Source organism: Scomber scombrus, chromosome 6 (assembly GCF_963691925.1).
Source record: "Scomber scombrus chromosome 6, fScoSco1.1, whole genome shotgun sequence".
In the NCBI taxonomy this organism is placed as follows: Eukaryota; Metazoa; Chordata; class Actinopteri; order Scombriformes; family Scombridae; genus Scomber; species Scomber scombrus.
This window is the reverse complement of record NC_084975.1, coordinates 11,763,322-11,787,185: the sequence shown is the minus strand read 5'-3', so window position 1 is coordinate 11,787,185 and position 23,864 is coordinate 11,763,322. Positions and strand designations below refer to the sequence as shown.

The following is a 23,864-nucleotide window of genomic DNA, read 5'->3' as shown; positions in this document are numbered from 1 at the left end:
AGTGGTGCCAGGCATGGCCCCTTTGTTTACATACAAATGCATCAACACACAAGTGCACATACACGTCTATACACATACAGACACTCTCTGAGAAGTACCAGAGGACGTGCATACTGTAACATATCCTCCCTTCTTTAAAGACACTCTTAGCAAAGTGCCACTTTAACACCACTGAGAATCCTTTCAGCGGACATAAACGGATACACAGAGACAGACCCAGCAGCACTTGCTACATGAAGATCAGCCTGCAAGTGCATTGAGAAGACAAAGCTGGAGATGGGACATTCAGAAACAAACAAAGTAGCATACAAAGGAAAGTGGGCTGGAAACATCAAACCGGATGATGTTGATCTCCTGCCTTGCTGGGAAAGTCTAATTGCGACAGGTACAAAGGTACAGGTATAAACAGGTACAAGGTCGTCACCACCCTTTTAATTTTCTAACAGCAGTTAAAGCACTTAAACAGCAATGAGGAAGAAGCTCGGGTGTTAATGCCAATTTACTTTACAACACCACATCCAGCTTTCATTGTGTATGTGCTGGAGAGTATTGCAAGATGTTGCTAAAAAGTAAGAAGCACTCCAAGAAAACCCTTAATTAAAGCAAAGCTGTGTTCATATGCCAAAAGAGCAATTTCTTTATGAAAAAAAGAAATGAAGTTTGGCAGAAACAATTAATTTCCCCCCAAAGGCAGCCCACTGCCATATCGACCTTCCTTTTAGCTCTAAATACCACTCCTGCATTTCCACTCAAAAATACGAAAAAGTCATCCAAGGGTGTATACAAACATGTTTAATGCTGACACCAATGTACAATGTAAGTGCCTTTGTTATTCTTGTATACATACTAATAAAAAATATGAAACAGAAAAATACGAAAAAGTCAAGGCATGAAAAAGCAATGCAACAGCCATTTTCACTTATTGCATTGCAACTTGAATTATATATAGCCTAAGGGTGATGCCAAATAGTTTTCTTCTCTAGCTCAACTTCAAGTCACTGCAGCAATCTGAAGACCTTGTTACATCTCTTGACAAGGCCTTTTTATAGAGCTGAAACCTTCTGTGGCAGAAAAAGGAATAATACGCTGTGCAGGTTGCACATAAAGATAAAAAGAAAATGAGCCTGTGCCTAATTAAGCTAGCACAGGCTACAGGCTAGACTAAGTGTGGTCCTCAAGGGAATGAGGGTAGTGAGGGCAAGAGCTCATCTGCCTGTCTGCTGGACACAGGAGGTGTGAGGGGCAGGGAGGAGAACATCTGCCAGCAGAGACCTGAAGGCTGCTTATCCTGACTGGACAGAGGGATGGTCATTTAGCAAGACATAATAGATGACAAGGTGTGGAATAAATGACTTTAATTAACGATTCTAAAGCAAAGGGCAGCCCAGTGGGAGGCAGAGGCTCGGAGCCCATTACAGACTCCTCAGATTGTAATATCCCATTTAATCAATGACCAGCAGCCAAATATTAATGAGTCATCGCTTACAGCTTATCTAAAATGAAATTTGATTTTGGCATTTTGGCATTTGTCAAATTGATCTGTTACATTAAGAAACATTTACCTTTAGCAACAATTAATTCAAATGATACCTTAAACACACCTTTGCACAAGATTCTCTATCCTCATTAGTTTTTTATACTGAACAATACACATACATTGTTCATTAATGCTGAGTAATATTCAACATTCATTAAGACTTAAGAAGAAAAATCAGAGAGACTCTATTGCCGCTATTAAAAAAACCCATTTGATTAAAACATTTGAATAACACTGTTATGGCTTTTTTAAAATCTCATTATTCCATCGGCTGGATGTTTCAGAGGACGGAGTGACATCATTTTAACACATACTTGTGTAATCGACTGCTGCTTTTGTAACGATCTGCTTCAGCCTCCAGACTGTGGTCAGGTAGCAAAGGGGAACCTTCTTTACATCTGTGATACTCCACTATTTTTAGACAGTACATTTAGCTTAGTTTTGTTCAGTATTGTGTGTGCCCACACGACCAACCTGACACCTTTTTATGTACTAGCTCTGTTTTATCTCCACCCCCGCAGCTACATTTCTAGAAACAGTTGTTTTTTCCATCTGAATTAATTATTTATATCACTTAGTACTTTAAAAACTAGTTGAAACAATGCTGACTCATTGTTGTACATGCATGTGTATAGCAGAAGTAGGCTGCTGCCTGATAGGAAGAATTAATTAATTGCATATACTGACACAGCTCTGCTACACCGCCACATTTAGCACACACATACAACTTACATCTACAGTGTATTTCAACTGTCTGTTGAAATCAAATACAATTTGATGTGAAATTTGTGGAAATAATGAGGAACTTTTCTTTGAGCTTGGCCCTGCATTATCACAGCAGCAAATGTAAGTACATCCCAGATTTAAGTGGCTTATCACAGGGTTATTAAAAGGTTCGTCTGAGTCCAGATCAGTAAACAGTGACTGACCAAGAAATTGACCTGAGTCAGTCGGTCAGTCACTGTAATTGCTTCAGTCAACACACTTTGAATCCATCCTCCCTGTCCTTTATCTTAAGTCTACCCGATATGTTTTATTTAAATTTGACACTCTTTAAATAAAATAACAGGCAAAAAACATTTCACCTTTTCATAATGTTCAAGTTTTTTATTGCCTTTCATCTTCCAACTAAACAGCTGCAATGCTGCTTAGAATCAAACTTTAAGGGCATCTGTAGGTGAACGCACCATACAAGCAGACGTTCCGATCAGTCTTCACTTGCAACTGCATTAGCTGAATCCATCTTCAGAAAACTGAAATCCGAGGCAAGATCAATGAGCTTCTCCTCTCCTCCCTCTAATCTCAGCATGCACGGCTCCTCCAGCTCCTGTTCCCAGCGAGCAAGGATGAGAGAGAGAACTTCACCCCACTTCTATAAACTGCCAACTTCTCTTATCTGGGAAAAAAGAAACTCCTAAAAAAAGAGGAAAGCTGGCTTACCACTCTGTTTTGGACTGCTGGATGCTCTCACACACGAGATGAATAGATACTGCCACAGCAAGACTTGCTCATGATTTTTAAAAACATTTAATGGTAAGCAACTAGGTCAACCTGCTAGGAGAGCAAGCTCTGCCATTTGTCCTACCAGTTACTTGACAGTCGTGTCACTAACCACCCCAGGAGCTAAATTAGCATAATGTAATGAGGCTTTCTCTATAGATCTAATGTTATAACAGCCACTGTGCTGCACTCCTGCATTAACAAAATCAGCTCATGTTTGTCCAGCATTTTATCCTGATTAAGAATGTGCTGAAATGTTAGTAAAAATGCTCAAAAACTGATAAAAGCATTTTATAAAGTTTGTCCTATGAACATAAGTTTCGCCAGGATTACATATATATTCTCTGAAATGTGTCAGTTGTCAGTGTTTCTATTGTTGTGGCATAGAGAGAGAGTAGATTGTACTCAGCACTATTTACTTGCAGGGATATCAAAAAAAAAAAAGAAAATGCCCCCCTGGTGTTAATAGTGCACGTTGTAGTTCTTTAGCAGCTGTTTAATTTGATTTGATTGATAGCGTTTACAATACTGTAATCAACACGGATCAAATTAGCAGGACTGCAGCATCACTGACAGACAGAAAAGGCGTTCTTTTAGTGAAGTGAAATTTTGGCTGTGTCTGTCTGATAATAGGAATTTTATCATTGGCCTGCACTTTCACTTCATTCTCTTCTTGTCCACCAGGGCTGATTAGCTAATGATAATTAGGAATTTGGTCAACAGCTCAACACTTCCCACAGCCTGTCAACACTCCCTCATTCCTTATCTACCACCTGCCCTCTTTCTGTCCCTCCGTCAATCTCACACTGACGGACACACTGCAGCAGCTCCCAGGCTTTTCAAATACACACTCTTTAACGCAACCAGAGTGCTAATTGCAACAACACATTTAGGTAGAAAGGAGATAATGATTTTAACACATAGTAATGGCTCTACTAAAGATGCCACTCTGTTGTTCTTTAAAAAGTCAGATCAAACAATAATCTTGTATTATCTACCCACACAGATAATTTCAGTTTTATTAATCAAGGTCTAAAATCTAAACCACTTAGACTTCTACCGCCACCCTAATACAATGAAGATCCATGTTTTTTGTAGTTATTTTTAGCTGCCATTCTGCTGTTTCAGAGAGAATAAGACAGCTTTCTGCATGTCACTTATACACACACCAAGTCTACTCTCTGCTGTTTCAGAGAGAATAAGACAGCTTTCTGCATGTCACTTATACACAGTGAGAGTCTAAGATCAAACACCAAGTCTACTCTCCAACCCTCAGGAACACAATACATAAAACATAAATGTCTCTCTGTCTCCTTCAGGGTTGACCTCATTAAATTACACGTTGCTTTGCTGATCAAAAGACACTGCTGGATACCCTATTTTCTGTGAATGGACTTCTACAATACCCATTGTGGAAGCTATTTAGCATTACTAACACTTCCTGTGATTTACTTGGTCTGACATCCAATTTGGACGTACTTTTCCTTTAGTTTCGTTATTTCAAGGTCAGGCCCTAAACATATAATTAATCTTTCAGGGTCTGGCTACAGGCTAACATTAAGTAAAAACAAATTACAGGCTGCTAATTCAGGGTACGACCTTTACATCTTGTTGTGCCATCCTATTCCTCTGACTGCATCGCTGCTCTGAAATGCTACTGCTACACCAAGTCATACATTGTTTAAATGATAAACACTAGACCCTTAAGAAAGACAACATATGGAAAGGAGAGCAGTGCTGCTACTGACATCATTTCCCATATAAGTATTCACCGTGCTGTCCCTCTCTACAGCTTTTTAAAAGTAAGTGACAGTAAATACAGGCTCACTACACTCTTCTATTATCTGGCCATGATACATTTATGTCTCTGTATCTGTTGACCAACAGTACATGAACTTTTTAAAGTCAATGCCCAGTAAAAGGAGACACGATGTTGACATTTCACTATCAGTCAGCCAACAGAAACTAGAGACATAAACTATAAAGTATTTATTACAATATTTTTACATCACAGTAAATCAGATACTCTGACATTGTGTGGCTTTTATGGCGGGCAAAAACAAGATACGGGTAGCCTGGGTGTGAGTTGCTGAGGAAAGGTTGAGACATTTTACTTAGTTAATGTGTAACTTGCTGTTAAATCTAATATTTCTTCCTGCTGCAAACACATGCCAAGATAAACAGCTTGGGCAAGGCCGAATTCAAACATTTCCTGACTGATATGAGCGGCCAATGATGTTTTCATGACTACAACAGAGCTACCTTCTTATGGCTGTAAGAAATAGCCGAGTGAGACTTCTGACTGAAATAACATGAAGACAATTTCAGGAAACCAGAAGCAGGGATGGTAAATTTATTGTGACATTTTTATTCATGTGGTTTCCCCGCACCAAACGTACAGTTTTACAGTAAGTGTGTATACTTCCTTTGAATATGTGTCTGCTAATTAGTGTATTAAAATGACCTGGTTTCCATCTTTTCACCCAGTGGACAGATGTGCTGTACAGCTGACTGTCTCATGTACTGTTTATACAACTAACCAACATGCATACAGACTATGGTAGACTTATCCATCCAGAAGACACAAAAATACACACAGGATGGTAGGCTGAAAAAAGAAACAGAACCTAGTCATTACACTTTAACGCAGTATGAAAGATCAACATGTACTCAGGCAAACTGCCGGTTTTAGGACTTTGTGTCTCTCTGAAGTATCCTTCTGTAGCCAAATGTCCTTGTGCAACCCCAAACATTTACTCCCTTCTAACCCAAATGAATCTGACACACCCTGTAAGCTGCTGATCTCAGTTCTGTCAAACATTTTCTCTTCTTTCAGGGCTGCACAGCACTCCAACTTTGCAGCACTGACACAGTTGCTCACGTATGCAGAAGTCACCAAAACACAGATGTAAGCTTTGAGGCAATTACTGACATTGAGATCAAATAGCTGTTGGAAAAAAGTAAATGATACAACCTGCCATAAAACAGAAAGTAGATCTACTTCACACCTTTAGAGACATGCCCTAATTCTCTATTCTGTTGAAAAAGAGTTATCCCTTCTGGCAACTCTGGGTAAAAATGTGTTTGCATTCATGTCAAATTTTGAGAGTAGACTGACGCCTGAGAGAAAACTGGATCACAAATTAAACAGGCACACCAATGTAAGCATGCATTACTTTGCACTGTTGCATGTGAATGGCACAAAACCATTCGCTTAACTGAAGCTAAAACAAATAGCCAGCCAATTTACCTGAGCGTATGCATTATTAAGACTTTAACGGAGCTTACCTTTCACCTGAGCCGCAGGAGACACCACATCCAAAAGCCTTTGTTGGAGCAGCCTGCCTCACCTGCAGAGATAAGAAAAAAAAGGGAAAAAAGTAAGAGTAAGGTTTCACTTCAACTCTCATACAAACAGATAAACTGCTTCACTCCCAGTGTCCCTCCTTCCCATGCACCTCCTGGTCACACCACTGTGCTAGAGAGGGTGGAGCCCCACCCCACCCTACCAGTCCCAGTCCCAGTCTTATTTGGGAGTTGCTAACGTCTCTCTGGGTCAGTTAATTACAGCTAGTCTTCCACTAATGTAGAATTGGGGCAACAGAACTACTTGAACTTTCTATTATGGATTTAACCCAATGAAACAATACAATAAAAAAAAAGACCATTGATGGTTAACGGTATAGCCAACAGCAGTCTTAGTGTTTTTTTAATGGAAAGAAATGCTCTGTTCAGTTTGTGTTTACTGAGTCAACAAAAACACAGCAGCAGTTACAGCTACCCATACTCAAGCACTCACACATGCATTCACACATGTGGAGGGGAACCACAATAATCAAATACACATCCTGTTAGGATGGGATTTCAGCACCGAGAGAGGAGGAATCTGTCGACAGTGTGATCTCCAATTTAAACACTCCCACTTCCCATTCAAGTTGAAAAATTTGACTCTCATTGTTATTGTTTGTGCTAGGCATGTATTGTTAAGAGCTAAAAAAATCTGTTTTCAACACCCCATTCTGGTTTCATTTCTGTTTTCTCTTGAAATGCCTCTCAATCCTGCCAGAGCGGAGAACAATGCATTCTCCAACAGCTGGGATGTGTGATAAGCCACAAATCCAACTGAAAATACCACCTCATGGTTTTATGTCCCTTCCAACCAGTCAAGTTGCAGTTTGCATCCATGTCTGTCCAGACTTATATTTGCAGTGAAGACATTGAAAGAATTGAATAATAGGTATTAAGGTATAGGTATAAAAGGAAGTTATTGACATGTATCAGTCCAGTGATAGTTTCCCGTAAGGAACATGCTGTCTTCACATTGCAGTGAGAGAGAGTTTCGTCACGTGGTGCAACAAAAATCATCTTAAGTTCAATACCAGCAAAACCAGTGAGTTTGTGGTGAAGTACTAGAGGAACAGGAGGCTCCCTGTCCTGGTTGTCATCCAGAGAGAGGAAGTGAAGAGGGTGGACTCATACAAACACTGTGGGAAAACAAAATAGAAAGAAGCTACAAAATCTAAAATGTGGACACATCTTCAACCCGACAGCACAGAAGATCTCCACAATCACCACAGTTTCATGGTGGGGACCAAAAATAATGTCACCAATTCAGTATCCAACCAAATGTAAAATATGAGTTCCTGAGTTATGGTGTTGAATAACTGTGTTTTTGCAGAACATCATGATACAGTGAAGATGACCTTTAGAATATAGGCTGTCATCACTTCATCATTTTATCATATTAGACATTTGTGTGAAACTTAATTAACTCATAATTAACATGTGAATTCTTGAGTTATAATGAAAACATGTTTTGTGAGGTCAAAGAGAACTTTGACCACAAAATTCTTATTGGTTCATCCTTGAGTCCAAGTGGACATTTGATGCAAATTTGAAGACATTCCCTCGAGGCGTTCATGTTCACAAGTATGGCATGTACAGACAAACAGGCAACCCGAAAACATAATGCCTCCGGTAACGGCTGTTGGCACCACTGAGGCATAAAAACCAAAAGAAAACAACACACATATCCATATTTGCAGCTGCTTGCATGTACACACACAGAAACACAGATACACAAATACTGTATAATATCATTTCCACCACTATCCCACCTCGATAACACAGGCCTGAATAAACAGTAGAGGTTTGTCTCTATGAAATTTTACCAGGACCATAAAACACAGATATTTCTACTGGATCATTACCACTTCACAGGTGGGAGAACTAAACAAACTGGAAACAAATCATACATTCCAACTGCCAATTCCCAGATTTTACCAAGGTTTAAACTAACTATATGAATCCTGCATATATTTCAGCATATTTTCAGCAGTACAGAAGTGACTTGGCATGGATCTCTGAGGTTAATACCCCAGTTAATGGCAAACCAGTGAGTGTAAAATGGGCTGGGCAGCGGGGCGAAATCTGTGCCTTTAAATCCTATGGCTGAGCAAAGGAGCAAGTCATAACACTTGAGTACATCTAACCTAAATAAGAAGTGAACTGAGAGAGAATCCCTGAGCTGACAGCACTTGAGGGACACAGACAAAAGGGGGAGGCTGTGTGGAAGAGGTGGGAGCCAAACAGCAACAGACAGACAGAAACTAGAAGAAAACTGAACGATGTAGAGTTGAGGAAAGAGGGGGCTAATTTAAAATGGACAGCGAGGGCCATGGCATACTTAAAATAAAGCAAAACATCCTTAATTTAAATTATGTATAATTATTATTAACAATAATAATTATAATAATAATTTAATTATGTATTTACTTTGTCCAACAAAATAGTAGAATATGTATGATGTAGAACATACTGTATGGCATGTGTAAAAGATGCATGTAAAAAGAGTGAAGGGCAGAGGAAGATGCTGTGACCCAGAATGTGGCATGGTTTTGATGGAAGGGATCCAGGACTACACCATGTTCTCTTATACAATCCTAGCTGTCCTACATTTTGTCACTCAAGACCAGATGTTCATGTATCAATTCTGGGGACCAATTCACTGTGCAGATAAGTAAACTACATGCCATTAAAAAGTGAAACTGTGACACTGAGAAGCTGTGTTCTGCACTATGCTGTTCATCTCACCAAGTAACCATTAAAACATATTTTAAAACTCCTTAATGGAGGGTCCCCCTCAAATAGATATTTAGAGCATGCTGTAATGGCTCCAGCAATAGGAAACCAGTGGTTAAACTGGTCAGTTTTACAACCTGCTTTTTATATGTATCCTCAGGTACAGTGAAGCACACAGATGACATGAAAAATGCACAAAATTGACTTAAGACAGAAAACAAATGGTCACTGTGACAGCTGATGTACAACACTATCAGTTACTGTAGCAACTGATGGGATAGCTGAAGTCTTCAACTGTCAATTTCAATTAATAGTAGATTCATATACCTGAGCCGAATAAAATTGAGCAAGGGAAAGATTAGCCAAACCTACTGCAAACTAAAAAACTACATGGTAATGATGGGTGAAACACTTCTACGTGAAAGTGCGCTCTCCATGCTTCTCCCCAAACAAACTACGTAACATTTACATCTGAACAGTCAGCTTGCCAACTTTCCTACTGAGAGATAAGACTGACTCATAGGAAGAGTCCAGGCCACATTCTGCCAACTGAATTATAGTTGTGTCTCTGGCTCAATTAAGGGAATCAATGTGTGAATAATGACTTCAGGGTAGAGGTAGGTGCTCCAACTGAGAATATAGTAGTTGGTAGAAACTGACGCAAAACTGTTAGAACAGCAATTAGCTGATATCTGAACTCGATACACCAAGCTGCTACATATTCACAACTGTACATTTAGTGTTTGCCATTCTGCACATCACCCTGCATATTATTCCCATCTTCATTCAATTTTATTCAAAACTTCAAACTTTTTGTCCTTTTCCATTTTAACTTCTTCAGCTTACCTAATAATAATATTTTTCCCTAAAAAAAGGTAAATAAATATCACTCTACCTCACATTGAGGACATTTCATTACTGCTCTCTAAAGATTAGTGAAGATTCATCGCCTGGTAAGTCGCTATGGCTACAGTCAGACTGCAATAACATTGACGTCAGCACACTATCGTAAAGAAGTCAACATGGAGGCAGCTGAAGTCCGCTTTTATAATATAAGTTGTTGTGCTGTGGAAGCCAGGGAATTCATAAGGAATTAATAAATAGAAGAATGATGAGAAAGAGAGCCAAATTTTTAATTATATATTTATCTATTTTTTGGGGAACAATGGCTGCTGTGTCTGTATGGAGATGTGTGTGGATGGAAAGTAAGAGCCAGTAGTGATGGGCTACTTTTGACCACATTTGTCAGCAATACACTCAGTGTACCCAACTACCTGAGAAAGCACATAGGAGTGCAGTTGTATTAGCTGGCAACAAGGGTGGGTTACCACACATTGTCTAAAATGTTTAGCATTGCTAAATCCTCCATTTGCCTGATTATACACAAGTTTTGCTAGGCCATGCGCCATGTCCTCAGGCCTGACCACATTAATGGACCTCAAGGAGAGGTAGCTTAATACAAGGCTTCTGAACAAGATGGGGTTTCCCCACAGTGCGCCAGAGCGATTGACAGTCATATTCCCATCTTTGCTGCTGAAGACAGTAGTGATTACAAATATCACATTCACACTCTGATATGTATTGATTAAAGTTGCAAATGGAATTTTTTTATTTATTTTTTGTCTGAAGGGTCTAATTTTTTATATACTTTGTACTAGAACAATTACCAGATGACTTCCAATTCAATGACAGAGTAGCTTTAATTGACACTGTTCAACATAACACTCACAAAGTGTAAAAAAAAAAAAAAGAAAGAAAAAGGAAACGTTTTCAATGCAATTGATAAAAAAAAACTCAAAAACTAAAAGTTTTGTTGTGAAGAAAGTGTAATTCACTAAAAATTCCAAATAAAATTATTTCCTGCCTATCATAGTGAAATTTTCAACTGTGCAGGGTTAATGTAAACTATCAACATAAAAATTGTGAGCATGGTTTAGAAAAAAAACAAACTAGTTTTCAATTGCTTTTTTCAGTTGTGCTTTTTTCAGTTGTTTTAAACTTAAATGTTCTGAAAATCTTTGCACACCTGAATTTTGTGCCGAAGGAAGGTACAACTCGAAAACAATGAAAAAGAACTCCCACACACTGTCTCACTTGCTGTTCAAATATTTATTACAACGGCAACAATGGCTGGTTGGTTGTGTCGTTGTTAAATGGCGGAGACTGAGGTGAAGCCATGCAGAACGGGGGGAGCTGGGTAAAGTTGTGGAAAGAATGTTGAGGCAGCAGGTGCCATGGGTTGTAAAGGTGTGGAGGCTGGACTAGTGCCTGATAAAAAGGTGAATATGAGGAGTGGTTTGACCTTCCAAGGAACTGTGTGAACATTTTTGAGCTCATAAACATTTGAGCTCAAGTGAAGCTTAGTTTCATCTGCGTTGATATCACTGCCAGTCTTCACAGCAAAGACTTCAAGTGTTGTTTCCATTTTGGTCTTTCTTTTCCTGCTCTTGGTAGATGTAGCTGTAAGAAAGAAGAACAGGTGTTTGTTAAAAGCGATTGTCGCAGAATCACATAAAAAAAAATTAATATACATAGAATAATTAGGCTAGCAATGGAGGGTAAAGACGAGAAGAAAGAGAAAGGTTTGTAGTAATACTGAACAGTAATAAGAGAATACAGTAGAATATTCTCAGTACTAAACAGTCATGTATTTATTGGCTAACCATCCAGTTAAGCAATCAACAGTTAACTAATGATTAAACAAAAGCTAAATCAAAACAACTAAGGGTCTCTTACTTCCAAAGGACTCGTTGGCTGTGGTGTTCTTTCCACAGGTTTCTGTACTGAACGAAGAGGTCTTATTATAATGCTATAATGTGATTGATTCTACACAATGTTTTAAAATCCTCAGAAATCCTGTGGTAAATAAAGTATGGGTTGGTTGGACATGGATTAAGCCTTTCATTGGAGACCTCCATAGAGTCAAAGTCCAGGCTCAACCCATATCTGAGCAACCAGTCCTATACTTTGTAAGTCGCAAAGCAATACCTTATAGTAAACTGATGATCACATTAAACAGTTCCTGCTTTAAAACATATTTGTTGACCCATCATTTTCTGTGACTTTCAGTGTTTGAAGAAGTAATCAAATCCTATACTTAAGTAAAAGCATCAATACCACAATGTCAAAGGTCTTCATGAGTCAAAATAAATCCTGCATTTAACATCCTACTTTATTAAATTGAAGTATAACCAGCTACATTGTCTTAAAGGACTAGTAATGACTTAAAGAATTAGTAATGTACTTTATTAAATTTATATCAGTCAGATATTCTGCATTAATAATTTAAGTCAGTTTAGCTGGTATATTTTCATTGAAGTAGGATGTTAAATGTTTACTTGTAATGAAGAACTTTTACATCGTGGTATTGATACTTTTACTTAAGAAAAGGATCTGAGTAATTCTTCCAACACTGCAGGTCACAGAATCTGATGGGTCACCAAATACAGTGTAACAGTTGCTACTAGGATAAGAAAGACTTGTCACTGACTGCATACCCATAGCTTTGTGCTGTAGCTAATCATTCTGATTTGATTAGATTAGATTTGGGCAAAATGTATACACCACTTACATGTAACAGGCCTACACAACTTTTATGTCTGTCATTACACTGACATTAGAGTAAAGGTAATGTTATCTGGGGGTAAAAGGCTACAACAGCTGACAGGCAGCTGGTTAACCTACCTGTTTTGTCATCAATATCGTGGTCGTCAGCTGAGCTTGTTCTGCTCACCGCAGTTTCAGGCTCCTCTTCAGCTGCACTGCCACAGCTGACAGCTGGGTTTATCACCCAAAACATGGTTAAGCACACTGTAAAAATGGGCAGGTGACCAGAACCGCTTCACTACTTTGAGTCTTCAGCTTGATTAAACTTGGCTTTAAGGCTTTTAATGTTTCTCTGACACTGCAGCCACCTTCTTCTATTGCTGTGTTCAATGGTTTCTTTCTATATGTTTTCAAAAACAGAACGGTTACAATATGAGTCCTCAAGTTTTGCTTGTACACGAGTGACACCCCAAATACTTATGAGTTCTTACACCTCACTGTCACTCCACTGAATACCTCTGTCGCAGTTTGTACTAACCGAGTGACTAAACAGTGCATATTTGTGACCAAAGTCGATGTCGAGTGAATTGAGATCAGATTCCATTTGATTCGTGCTGTTCACACTGTCTCGAAAAAACAGATCTGAATTAAGTAAGAGCAAAAGAATCAGATTGGGGCCTGCAGTCTAGGCATAGCCTATTTGTCCTGTGTGTTTGTGTCAAGCTTTGACTGCCTAGTTCACCAAAACTTGGACAATTAAGTGTGTACAATGGAAATAAGTGTGCAGATACTTTGATTTCTTTTCATATCAAAAACTCAAAAAGCTTTTCTTCAGTAGCCACTTCCACTTCCCTCTCCATTCATTAGGGGTGTAACAGTAGACAAAATGTACAGTTTGTATTTCAGTTTGAGGGTCACGGTTCAGTGTGGTTTCAGTACAGCAACAAAATAACAAAACAGAACAAAACACGACTCTGCAGTTCAAGTACAAATTGCCAAAAGTCAAATATGAAGTCAGTGTCTGTTGTGGGAGTAAGTCTTTTCAATTAATGAATGCTTAGACAAAGACCTTCATCTGCTCCTGGATCTGACAGGCTTTAATCCAAACTAATCATGGAGGCTGATATTTACCTGTTACAGGGATTGTTTGTCCAGTTAAACTGGGGCACTAAGACAAATAGACCATAAATGTTATCACCCTTCCTGCTTAAATACAGAAAAGTCAGAGGCCTAAATCCCAGGGACACAAGAAAGTGAGCACTGACCTCTCATGATGGCAGCACATTAGGCTTTACAGGAATTGCACTGGGTCTAAGGGCACTTAGCATTAAGTGCACTTAAATGTCTTACAGGGGCTAATTATTGCTCATCACATGCCCTTCTACCCTGGGGCTTGCTTGTGCCATTACGTATAACTCTGGTTCAGCAAAATTAAACTGGCAAGCAGCTGCTGTGTGGGGACCAGCAACATGGGACCAACAGTCAACAGCACCAACATAAAATGACCCTTTTCCCCCAATAATTATTTGGGGACCAAAATTGCTCTTAATAAAGATGACACAAATTATAGACAAAAACATATAATCAAATATAATATCTGTGAGACTCAGAAAATAATCATTTGTTATAAAGCAAAGTAAACAACACAGCTCACAATGTCTTACATTTAACTGGATGTGTTTGTCCTGTACAACTTAAACCTCACACTTCTAGTAAATGGTAAGTGTCACCCTGGTTTTAGGGTTCATTTTCTGTTCATCAATGAATCGTCGCAGCTCTACGCTGCTTTCTTAACCACAGCTTTGTTAAGTATTACCCGAGCCTTTTACTACACAGTCAGAGCTCATTTATCAAAACAAACATGAAGTCGATTCATACTGGTCTTCTACTTAACTCAGATCCCAAGAAACTCAACAAAATGTGAAAAATTAAAAGTGACAGTAACACTTGCATAAACTAACTAAGGCTGTGGGCGGCTGGCTTTTTAAACTGGGCAGTGATCACCAACCTGTCATTAAATGTTACAAACCTGCAGCACAACTGCAAAGCAGCATGAGAAAAATAATTGTTAGTCAACAAAGAGTACCTTCCGTACTTTCCACTCTCCTGGGAGTTGGTTTAATGCCCTTTTAACATCAATAATATTTAATTAAGTTCCCATCCCTAATAAAGACACCTGTCACCGAAGCCTGGTAGTGTCTGACCTCCGTTAAACCATGAACAGGAAAAAAAGCCCATCAGACCCATTCAGATTGACCACCGACCCGCTCCACTCAACATGGAAGGGTAGGGCTGGGCGATTACGGCAAAAATCAAAATCACGATTAATTGAACATTTAACCTAGATTATGATTAATGAACGATTATCTCCACCCTTGATGACCCTTGTTTTGTATTTTACAATGTTGCCCTCACACGATATTTTCGCACATGAGTATCTTTAGGGAATGAAAATAATGTTTTAAGGTGTGACGTTGTAGTTAATGTCTAGTTTAGGCACAAAACCCACTTAATTAGAACTATGAAAAGATCATGGTTTGGGTTAAAATGATCACTGGAGACAAGTTTTAAAATTCCTTAAAGATATGCAACCTTTACTGTCATGGCAACAGTGAACACCACGATTAATTGACATGAGCAAGATTAAGTCAATTAGAGTTTCTAAATGTCGGTTTTAATTGGAAGGGTAGGTACGGTTTCCTTTTTCCATCACAGGATATCATGGATTATGTATTATTGATTTATCCTTAAATGCAGTTAGGACAATGTGTGAAATCTGACATACACATCAGTTTTGAAAATACAGAAGTTTAAAGAAAAAGGTATAATTTACACTTGGTGGATGACAGACTAGTTTTTAAAGGCAGCCAAAAGATAATGCGTATAAAATCAAGAATAGATACAAAAACTCCAAAATAAAAAGGTTTCATCTTCAAGACTGGAATTTGTACAGTAAATCTATGTAGGTGATGGATCAGGAGATGTATTTTAGTATGGCCTGATGGTTGCACCAGAAGACAGTTTTATCTATCTATTCAGGCTGTGATGGTACACAGAAAACTTCCAATCTGGCAGCTGTTTTTTTTTTTAGAGCTGTTAACCACAGACAAACAAGATAGATGTAGCAATCCCTCTTAACCTTCCTGAGCATGTTTCTTTTTTATCCCAAAAGACAGCCAATAAACTACAGCCAGCTGTGTGGGAATTATCAGCATTATTGCAAGAGGACACAGACAAATCATCTTAAAGAAGCTTAAATGTCAAAACCATCAGTAAAATTTAAGGAGTGCTGCATCAACAAGAGCATCGTGATCATTAAAGGAATATTCTCACATTTAAGAACAAAAACCCCACTTGTTTGCCGATGGGAAGATCGATATCAATTTCATCTTTGTGCATTTAGTTGAGCGATCAGACCGAGATGTGTTTATCTAAGTTCAAAAGAGCGGAAGCGGGGGGTGGGCACAGAGACACAAACACTGGAAGGAGGGAGAGTGGAGAAATGAATGCTGCAGCAGTTTCCATGGACGTTTTGACACTTATTTCCAGGGCAACACCTGGTCACTGCTGGAATCCATTGTCAGCAACATAATTCAAGCTGACCATGGGCATTATTATAAGGAAAAGTCAAAACTGCAACACTTCTACAAGCACTTTTCAATAAAAGAGGGTGAAAAATACACAAAAGTTAGATTTTGGGTGGAGTATCGCTTTAAGACTTAAGTCAGATGATGGTCCTGTGTCATGGAAACCGTCTCTGCTGTGAAACCTGAGGTCTCTCGAAAAGGTTAAGGCATGCTTTCTGGGAGGTGACGGGCAAAGACAATTTTTCTCCTGAGTGCTACCAGTTTACTTTCAGTGTAATCTAACATAGTGTTACTTTCTCCCTTAGCTAACCAGAGGATACGCATAAATACAATGCTGACACTGTGGGTATATCATTTTCTTAAGAGACATAGTTGTGATATGACACACCGCAACATGAAAAAAATCAGCAGCCAGATCCAAAAAATTAGAGCCAATCTGACGTAGTCTGCACAGAGCATCGTGATGACCCTCCAAAGAGGCTTTAACAGGCTGATGTTAGAACCATGACGTAATCAAGCCTCTCGGCAACACCTCTTTCGTAATAAAACAGTTTGTATGTTGAAAACCTACAACACAGACACAGCAGCTTATCCCTTGAAACTGCAGATTATCAGCATTTGACATGGGGTGTGCACGGTGCCAATAATTTCAGGGACTGGACCAAATCTCTGTGTAAGGCCTGCCACTCTGGAACAGCTTTAAAAACTGATGGAGACAGTGACGAGGACATTTTTGTGCCATCGCCACATACTTGTAACCAACTAGTACAATTGTTGATCAGTATACAGACAGACATCAAATCAAAATATGCACAATATCAATACACAACAATAATAACTCAATAATATGTGTATTACATTTACACAACCAGGACACACAGACATAAACTAAATATTTTCTCCACATTGGACAATCTTATTTTCTGTTTCTGTGCACCTACAAATTCTACAAAGCAGAAGTACGGGGCACTGAGTAAAGCTGGCAACATTTACACACTCAGCAGCTCCATACATTAAGCTGGAGACGAGTGAGAGGTGGATATTGATTGCAGAGGCGCTGTGAGAAAGCTGCTGGCTGTAAAAAGAAGAGAAGTGGATCTATGGTGTTAAACCTGCTCTATAAATACACACACCGGCCGCCCTGCAGCCTAGGAAGAAAACGTCAGGGGTCACTAGGTCGCAGACCCTAAATTTGTGAGTAGGTGTGTAAGTGCTTGTGTGTGGTGAGCTGGAGACATACGATGGAGGAACAGTAAGATAAACTCTTTTTTACAATCAAATAGCAAAAAAATAGACTGAATTTTCAACTATAGTCAAATCTGTACCAATTTAAATTTAAGACTGTAATATATAGACTAGTCCAGGCTGTCACAAGTGACCCCAGTTGAACCCATGCATCAGGTCAAAAACACACTGTTGAGTATTGTGTGAAGTAGGCCTTGTGGGATTTTAGTTAAGAAACTAAGAAGAAGAAACCTGAAGAGGCAACGGTTCTTAGTCCAAGTATTATAAGACACAATATACGAGTTACATTACCAAAATTCTGCAATATGTGTAAAGATCTCATAATGGAAAAATCCATTTTCCAGTAATATTGTTAAATGTCACAAATGCAGTTTAATAGTTCAGATTTGTATTTTTCTCACTTTCGTAAAGAGAAAAAAGAGAAACAGCTTCTCCAGATTAATGTGCTACCAACACAAATGACTACAGTCTACAGACACTACAGGCTGTCATAAAGCAGAGCTAACATTAAATCTGAGCCACAATGAATGTCCACATCACAGACAGGTGTAACAAAGTTCACAATGATTCAATGAGGCATAATGTGACATACTGTGAAAGCTTTTAAAAACAGCTTGAAAAAAAAAAAAGCCAGCACTTCCCTGTTTTGTTCACAGATGAGTTTTCCCTGGGAAGAATATGACATTCTGCAAGAATGGAACCTGTTTTTAGACATAAAGGCCAACTTACAGCTGTAAAGTAACTTAGGAAAAAAACTCTGTAAGACCAAGGGAGGGGAAGGGAATCTTGGCACAACAGAGGCTGCTAAAAGTGCGTTTACTCTCTGGGGGCAGAGAGACAAATTCAATATGGAGTAGTATTAGCCTAGATTCCCCCACTAGATGTTGGGGAAAGCATTCACATCTCAGGGGAACTGGAAAGGCGCTGAGCCACTTATCAAACACTGGAGTAGGACACTTCCACTGTAAAGAGCAGTCACATTCAAGCTAATAGTTCACAGGGCTCTGTGGGTTGTTTTTTTTGTTTTTAATTACTTGGCTTGATTCACGGAAGAGTTTTCACACTTGTCTTGACAATCAAGTGCAATCAAAGTTTTTAAAGACTGCTATAGTGTGAAGTGACACTCTTTGGCAATACAGCCTGCCAAGAGACAGCATTAGTGCTCTCTCTCCACCTTGTATTAAGCAATTCAGGCAAAGGCCCTACTTTACTGGCTGTGAGAGCATACCTGCCTCCATGTTGTCTAGTCTCTCTGCACTCATTTGATTTTATCCGTTTTTGTTTTCTTGCTTATTTGTTGTTGGGTTTTTTTGGTGTCACTGGTACTGAATTCATGGTGCAGCATATCAGACATGAGATGGGCTGAGAGTGCAGTTAAGCATTAAACAGTGAGGCAGTAAAATGTACATGACACAAACAAACCACAGCTTTCATTTTCAGTTTGACGCCCCCGACATTTGAAACACTGCATGGGAAACTGACACAGCATGACAAACAGGAGCTGATCAAAAAAAAAAGTGACGTTCCAAACTGTTGAATGAAAAGATAACCCTGTAAAATAAAAGTAAAACAATGGAAAACTCACTCACAGTAGCTAGGTGAGGATCTACTTGTGGTATCTTTGAACTTGCATGTATGCAAAGCGGCTATTTGTTGTCAATTTAATATCTGTCAAGATTTCACTGATCCCAAAAATAAAATCTTGAATCCCAGCTAGTGTGCTTTTGTTCCTTCATAATACACCTGTACCGAGGACATGTTGTATAAAACAGTCTAGAGGTGCAGTGCACCCTTCAGGCAATGCCACATCCCGCTTTCCCAGCAATGCAGTTCAGCTGGTAGCTTTTTAAGCAAATACATTTTAGCTGTGAGCAACAGCAGGTATGCAGGAACTGCATATTTTAGTTTTCTATTTTATAACTTAACTTGACAACTGCACAGAGCTCACTCAATACAGCATCAGTCTGCATGAAAAATGTTGCTGAAATAGACAATATGACTGACATATCATTAATTATTCCTTCATACATGCTCAGGTGTGAGTATTAAAATATCTGAAGTATCGATCATTCTTTGTTTTTAACTTCACTCATGACTGACTCTGCCCTATATAAACCTGCAGATGCACTGAGTGTTCTAATGGTAGAGGGCTTTAAGAAGTGACGTTAATCGATTTGATTCTGACTGGAAACGTCCTCTTTGTCACATGTCATCACCCTCTCTCCTCCTGTGTTTTCGGTCACTGTAATGTCATGAATTCAAGTAACGACGAAGAAATCACCAATTGGCCATTTACACCTGACAGTGCCCAAGAAAGATTCCCCTATACTGACACTGTGAAACCCTGGCCTCTTTTCTTCTGAAGTATTTTTGGGGCATTTCTCACAAGTGGATAATAGAGATTAAAATGGACATAAGGCAAGAGAGAGAGAGAGAGAGAGAGAGAGAGAGAGAGAGAGAGGAGAACATGTAGCAAAGGCCCACAGCTGGACTGAAAGCAGGGACACGGGTGGTCACATATACAGTGTGGACATGCCATTTTCTCACAGCACAGCATGGAAGTTGGGACATCTGTTGCTGTCTTCCTGCTAGAAAAAGCAGTGATATTAAACACACACACACACACACACACACACACACACACACACACACACACACACACACACACACACACACACACACATACACACACACACACAAAGCACTAACCACCCACAGAAAGTGATTCAAACAGCTCTTCGCACTCTCGCCACCCTTCTTTTCCCTTCATTCAGTATCACTCTCGCCTCATTTGTCATCCACAGCGGGGGGAAAGCCGCAGTTCTAGTTGATAGGCTTAAGGACCAACACCATTAAATATCCCTGCCTGATTAGTGCTAGGTGGACTGTCACATGACATGATGACCAGACTTTGGGTGTTTACTGGTCAGCACAGAAAACCTCCCACCATTAAAGAAGCTATACTGGAAAAATGTAATAGATGTTGATGTGTTTGGTTGTACTGGATTAAGGTTTAAGCTAAAGAACGTGATTAGGCATAGACTATTTAAAGCAACACAGACAAGCATAAGCAAATAGTGTCCATTGTTATTGATCTCTTGACCCATTTCCAACAGCTGCTCAGTATATAACCTCCAAAATGCCTGATCCGTTACCATCTCAGCTACTGACACCACTTGCAGTACAACATTTTGAGGTCATTCAATATCAGATCAATTTTTTGTGAAATGCGAATCTGACAAAGTTCTGAAACTGGACATTTATTGCTCTGAGTAACATTTCATAAAACATGTTGCTCGAAAGTGAAGACAGTTTGCAGAAAGGCTGAGGTAGAAAATAAATAAATAAATAAATAAAAAGGAAATAAGGATTTTGTCGAGGTAGTGTAAAAAAAGAAAAGTGGGGAACAAGTCATATTGTTAAACTTTTTCTCACTCTGTTGCAATTTCTCAAACAATGCTGTACATTTCACTTTCATCACTCTGGTGATCATTTCCTCTTATGTTTAGATTGCCCTCTTTTCAGATTATTTTTTTTCCGGTCTTTTTGAGTGACATATTCCACTAACCCCTTAAACTATTAACTAAAGTGCACTCTGGTGTTATTCTCATCTATTGCAAAGCCCAACTCCACATAATACCCCACAATTAAAAATGATGAGCTCTTCTATCTTTGTCTGCACTGGGAGGAGACAAAGATGGATGAGGCCAAGTTGCACTGTAAAACCTCCGCATTTAGTCATGAAGATCAAATATCACAAGTTCAGAGGCCAATACTGGGGTCTTTGAGGCCAATATTTACATTTAAGAGTTTTAAAATATCTGATTATCATGCATATGGTTTTAATTGTCTTGCAATACATAATTTGAGAACAGAGTATAAATGTTGACTGGTGGATATTATCTCAAGCATATTTTGGCCCTTTTCTATTGCAATATATTGAGTTATTGGCTAAAATATAAACAGATATGTCTGCAATAAACCTATAATGGCGAATAATCTGACTAGCTCTAAATACAAAGCCCCTCTTTTTTTTCCTAGTCAAGATAGTCATTTTCACATCTTGCGTAATGACCGTGTCATGAGCAGAAAAATAAAGCAGATAACGTGATTCAACACAGCAATCACCCACCCTCTCAAATAGTAACAAAACATCACCTCCAAATGCCCCTAACATCAAAGGAGAGAGGACTCTGATGTGCCGGCAGTAAACACACCACAAAGGTTACAGTTTGGCCTGCAGTGACATTTAAATGTCTGCAAACCTCCCAAGACTCTTATGAATCCTTCACATATAATCACACGACATTATGCGATGTCATTAAACAAACTGTATGCAACACACTGCGTGCTGCACCTTAGTAAGACGACGTACCTAATATTAGCATCGCCTTAAATAATGGAGGTTGTTACCAAGTGCCATTAATCGCTATGGTTATTCCTCACGACTGCTCTGACACATGTGCTTATATTGCGTTGACTGTTCCCCGTTTAACCACACAGTTAAGCACTAGGCGCAGATGATGGCATGGAATGTAAAAAGCTTGAAATACAAGAAAACCCTACAGATGTATTTGCTTGCTACAGCCACCCCAGACATCGGGTCGGTTCATGGTTGCCATGCAAACAAGTGACAGCCAAGCTGCAGCCGCATGGGGCTCCGTCCGCTCCGCTAACTCGCTAACATGGTGATGAGGGCTGACTTTGTGTAGCTAGCTACAAAGGTTAGCCAGACGGTAAACCAAACACACAAAGTGACCAAATTCTCCCAAACATTTGCGTCGTTAAGCTGCTCCAAACTACACGTCTGGATTCAGGAGAGAAAACAAGCGCTCCTCATTCTTGGCAGTCAATGCTATCTTTGCTAGCTAGCGTTAAGATAGCGCAATCATATCATATTAGTTGGACAAATGCGAGATTTAGCTAAAAAATAAACAGCAAGGTATCTATGTTGGCGTGTTGGCGTGGTGTGGTGAGAGAGCGGCTAACTTGAAACGTGAACTTACTCTGTGTCGACCAGGGTAGCTCTCATACAGTTGTTTCACAGCTTCTTTCCCAGTCCGGCGTCATAGCACAGGGCTGTGTGAGGGAACAGTAAAGGTGGGAGTCTACTCTGCTGGAGGAGAAGTTGCTCCGTTTTCAACATGGAGAGTGAGGAGCGGACTGGACCCTCCTGCTGCGGTTCATCTGGCTGCAGCCTGCTGCCGCACAGGGGACTCTGGCGACACCTGCGGCCACAGCAGAGTATTACAGCTGCTGCATGGCTCTGTGTACTGAGTTAATTTCTACTTCTGCTCCACCACAGTGCAGAAGGAAATATTGTATTTTTGTAATTACAGTTACCCCAGAATTACAATCATTTTACCACACAAAGAATTACACACACATAGAAGAAAATATAACACTAAGGTAGTAATCATAATGAAAATAACAAAAATAAACAAATTAGGCCTAATCATTTTAAAATCTGTTTACATAATGGAATAATATGAAATATATGAATGTGGCCAGTGCAGGTATGAAAATGGGGATGTGAGATGTACTCTGGAAAGAAGCTGTTCCTGTGTCTGCTGCTGGAGGTTTTTATGGATCACAGCTGTTTTCACTTGTGTGTTAAGATTTTACATACAGATATCAGCTTAATATAAATCTAAACATAGTATATATATGTATATATATAATATGTTGCTATTGTTACCAAATTATTGACAGTTTAGGTCAAATTAGCTCCATCTCCAACTCATAGTAAAATGCTGCTTATACATGAATGTATCAGTGCCATCTTATAAAAAAAAATATAAGTATGACATGGTACATTTACTTTTGATGTTTTAAATACATTATGCTGATAATACATCTGTACTTTTACTCAAGTAGCCTGCAATTTATAATGCTAACTGAGTTATTATATATATTCCTAGTTTTACTCAAGTAAAAGCTTTGAATACTTCTTCATCATTGCCTACAGTGAAAGAAGCCTTCAACGTTTTATTTAAGTATAATATTATGGTGCATTCCAGTTCAAGACAAATGTGTTTCACAGTAATAGGATTTTTATTGAGATCTTTTATTTAGGTAAAAATAGCAATACAAGATGTAAATGTACTCTATTACAAATAAAAGTAAAAGTGAATACGAATTGTCAGCACAATGTTATTAAAATCAGTGCAAGTGTTGGTTTATCATATATTATATTGTCAACAGTAGGAAAAACACAGGTGTAATCAATAACATTAATACCAGCTGTTTTACATATTGTTTGGCCACTTCCAGAGCCCTGCTGTTTTGTATGCTGGTCCACTGGAGTACACAGACACTTGATGAAACTGAGCCCTTACTCAATGTTATTATTTCCAATGCTCCAGCTT

General features: G+C 39.0%; 1 protein-coding gene across 2 annotated transcripts in view; it reads right to left on the bottom strand.

Moving 5' to 3' along the window:
- The window catches only part of osbpl5 (oxysterol binding protein-like 5), a 48,249-nt gene extending 25,551 nt beyond the window's left edge, over window positions 1-22,698 (bottom strand). For both annotated transcript variants that reach the window (XM_062421024.1, XM_062421027.1), the window contains exons 1-2: window positions 22,503-22,698; window positions 6,326-6,387 (exon numbers count right to left, since the gene is read on the bottom strand). The gene's annotated coding sequence lies outside the window, so the exon portion shown is untranslated. The remainder of the gene's footprint in view (window positions 1-6,325; window positions 6,388-22,502) is intronic.
- Window positions 22,699-23,864: the final 1,166 nt, after the last annotated feature.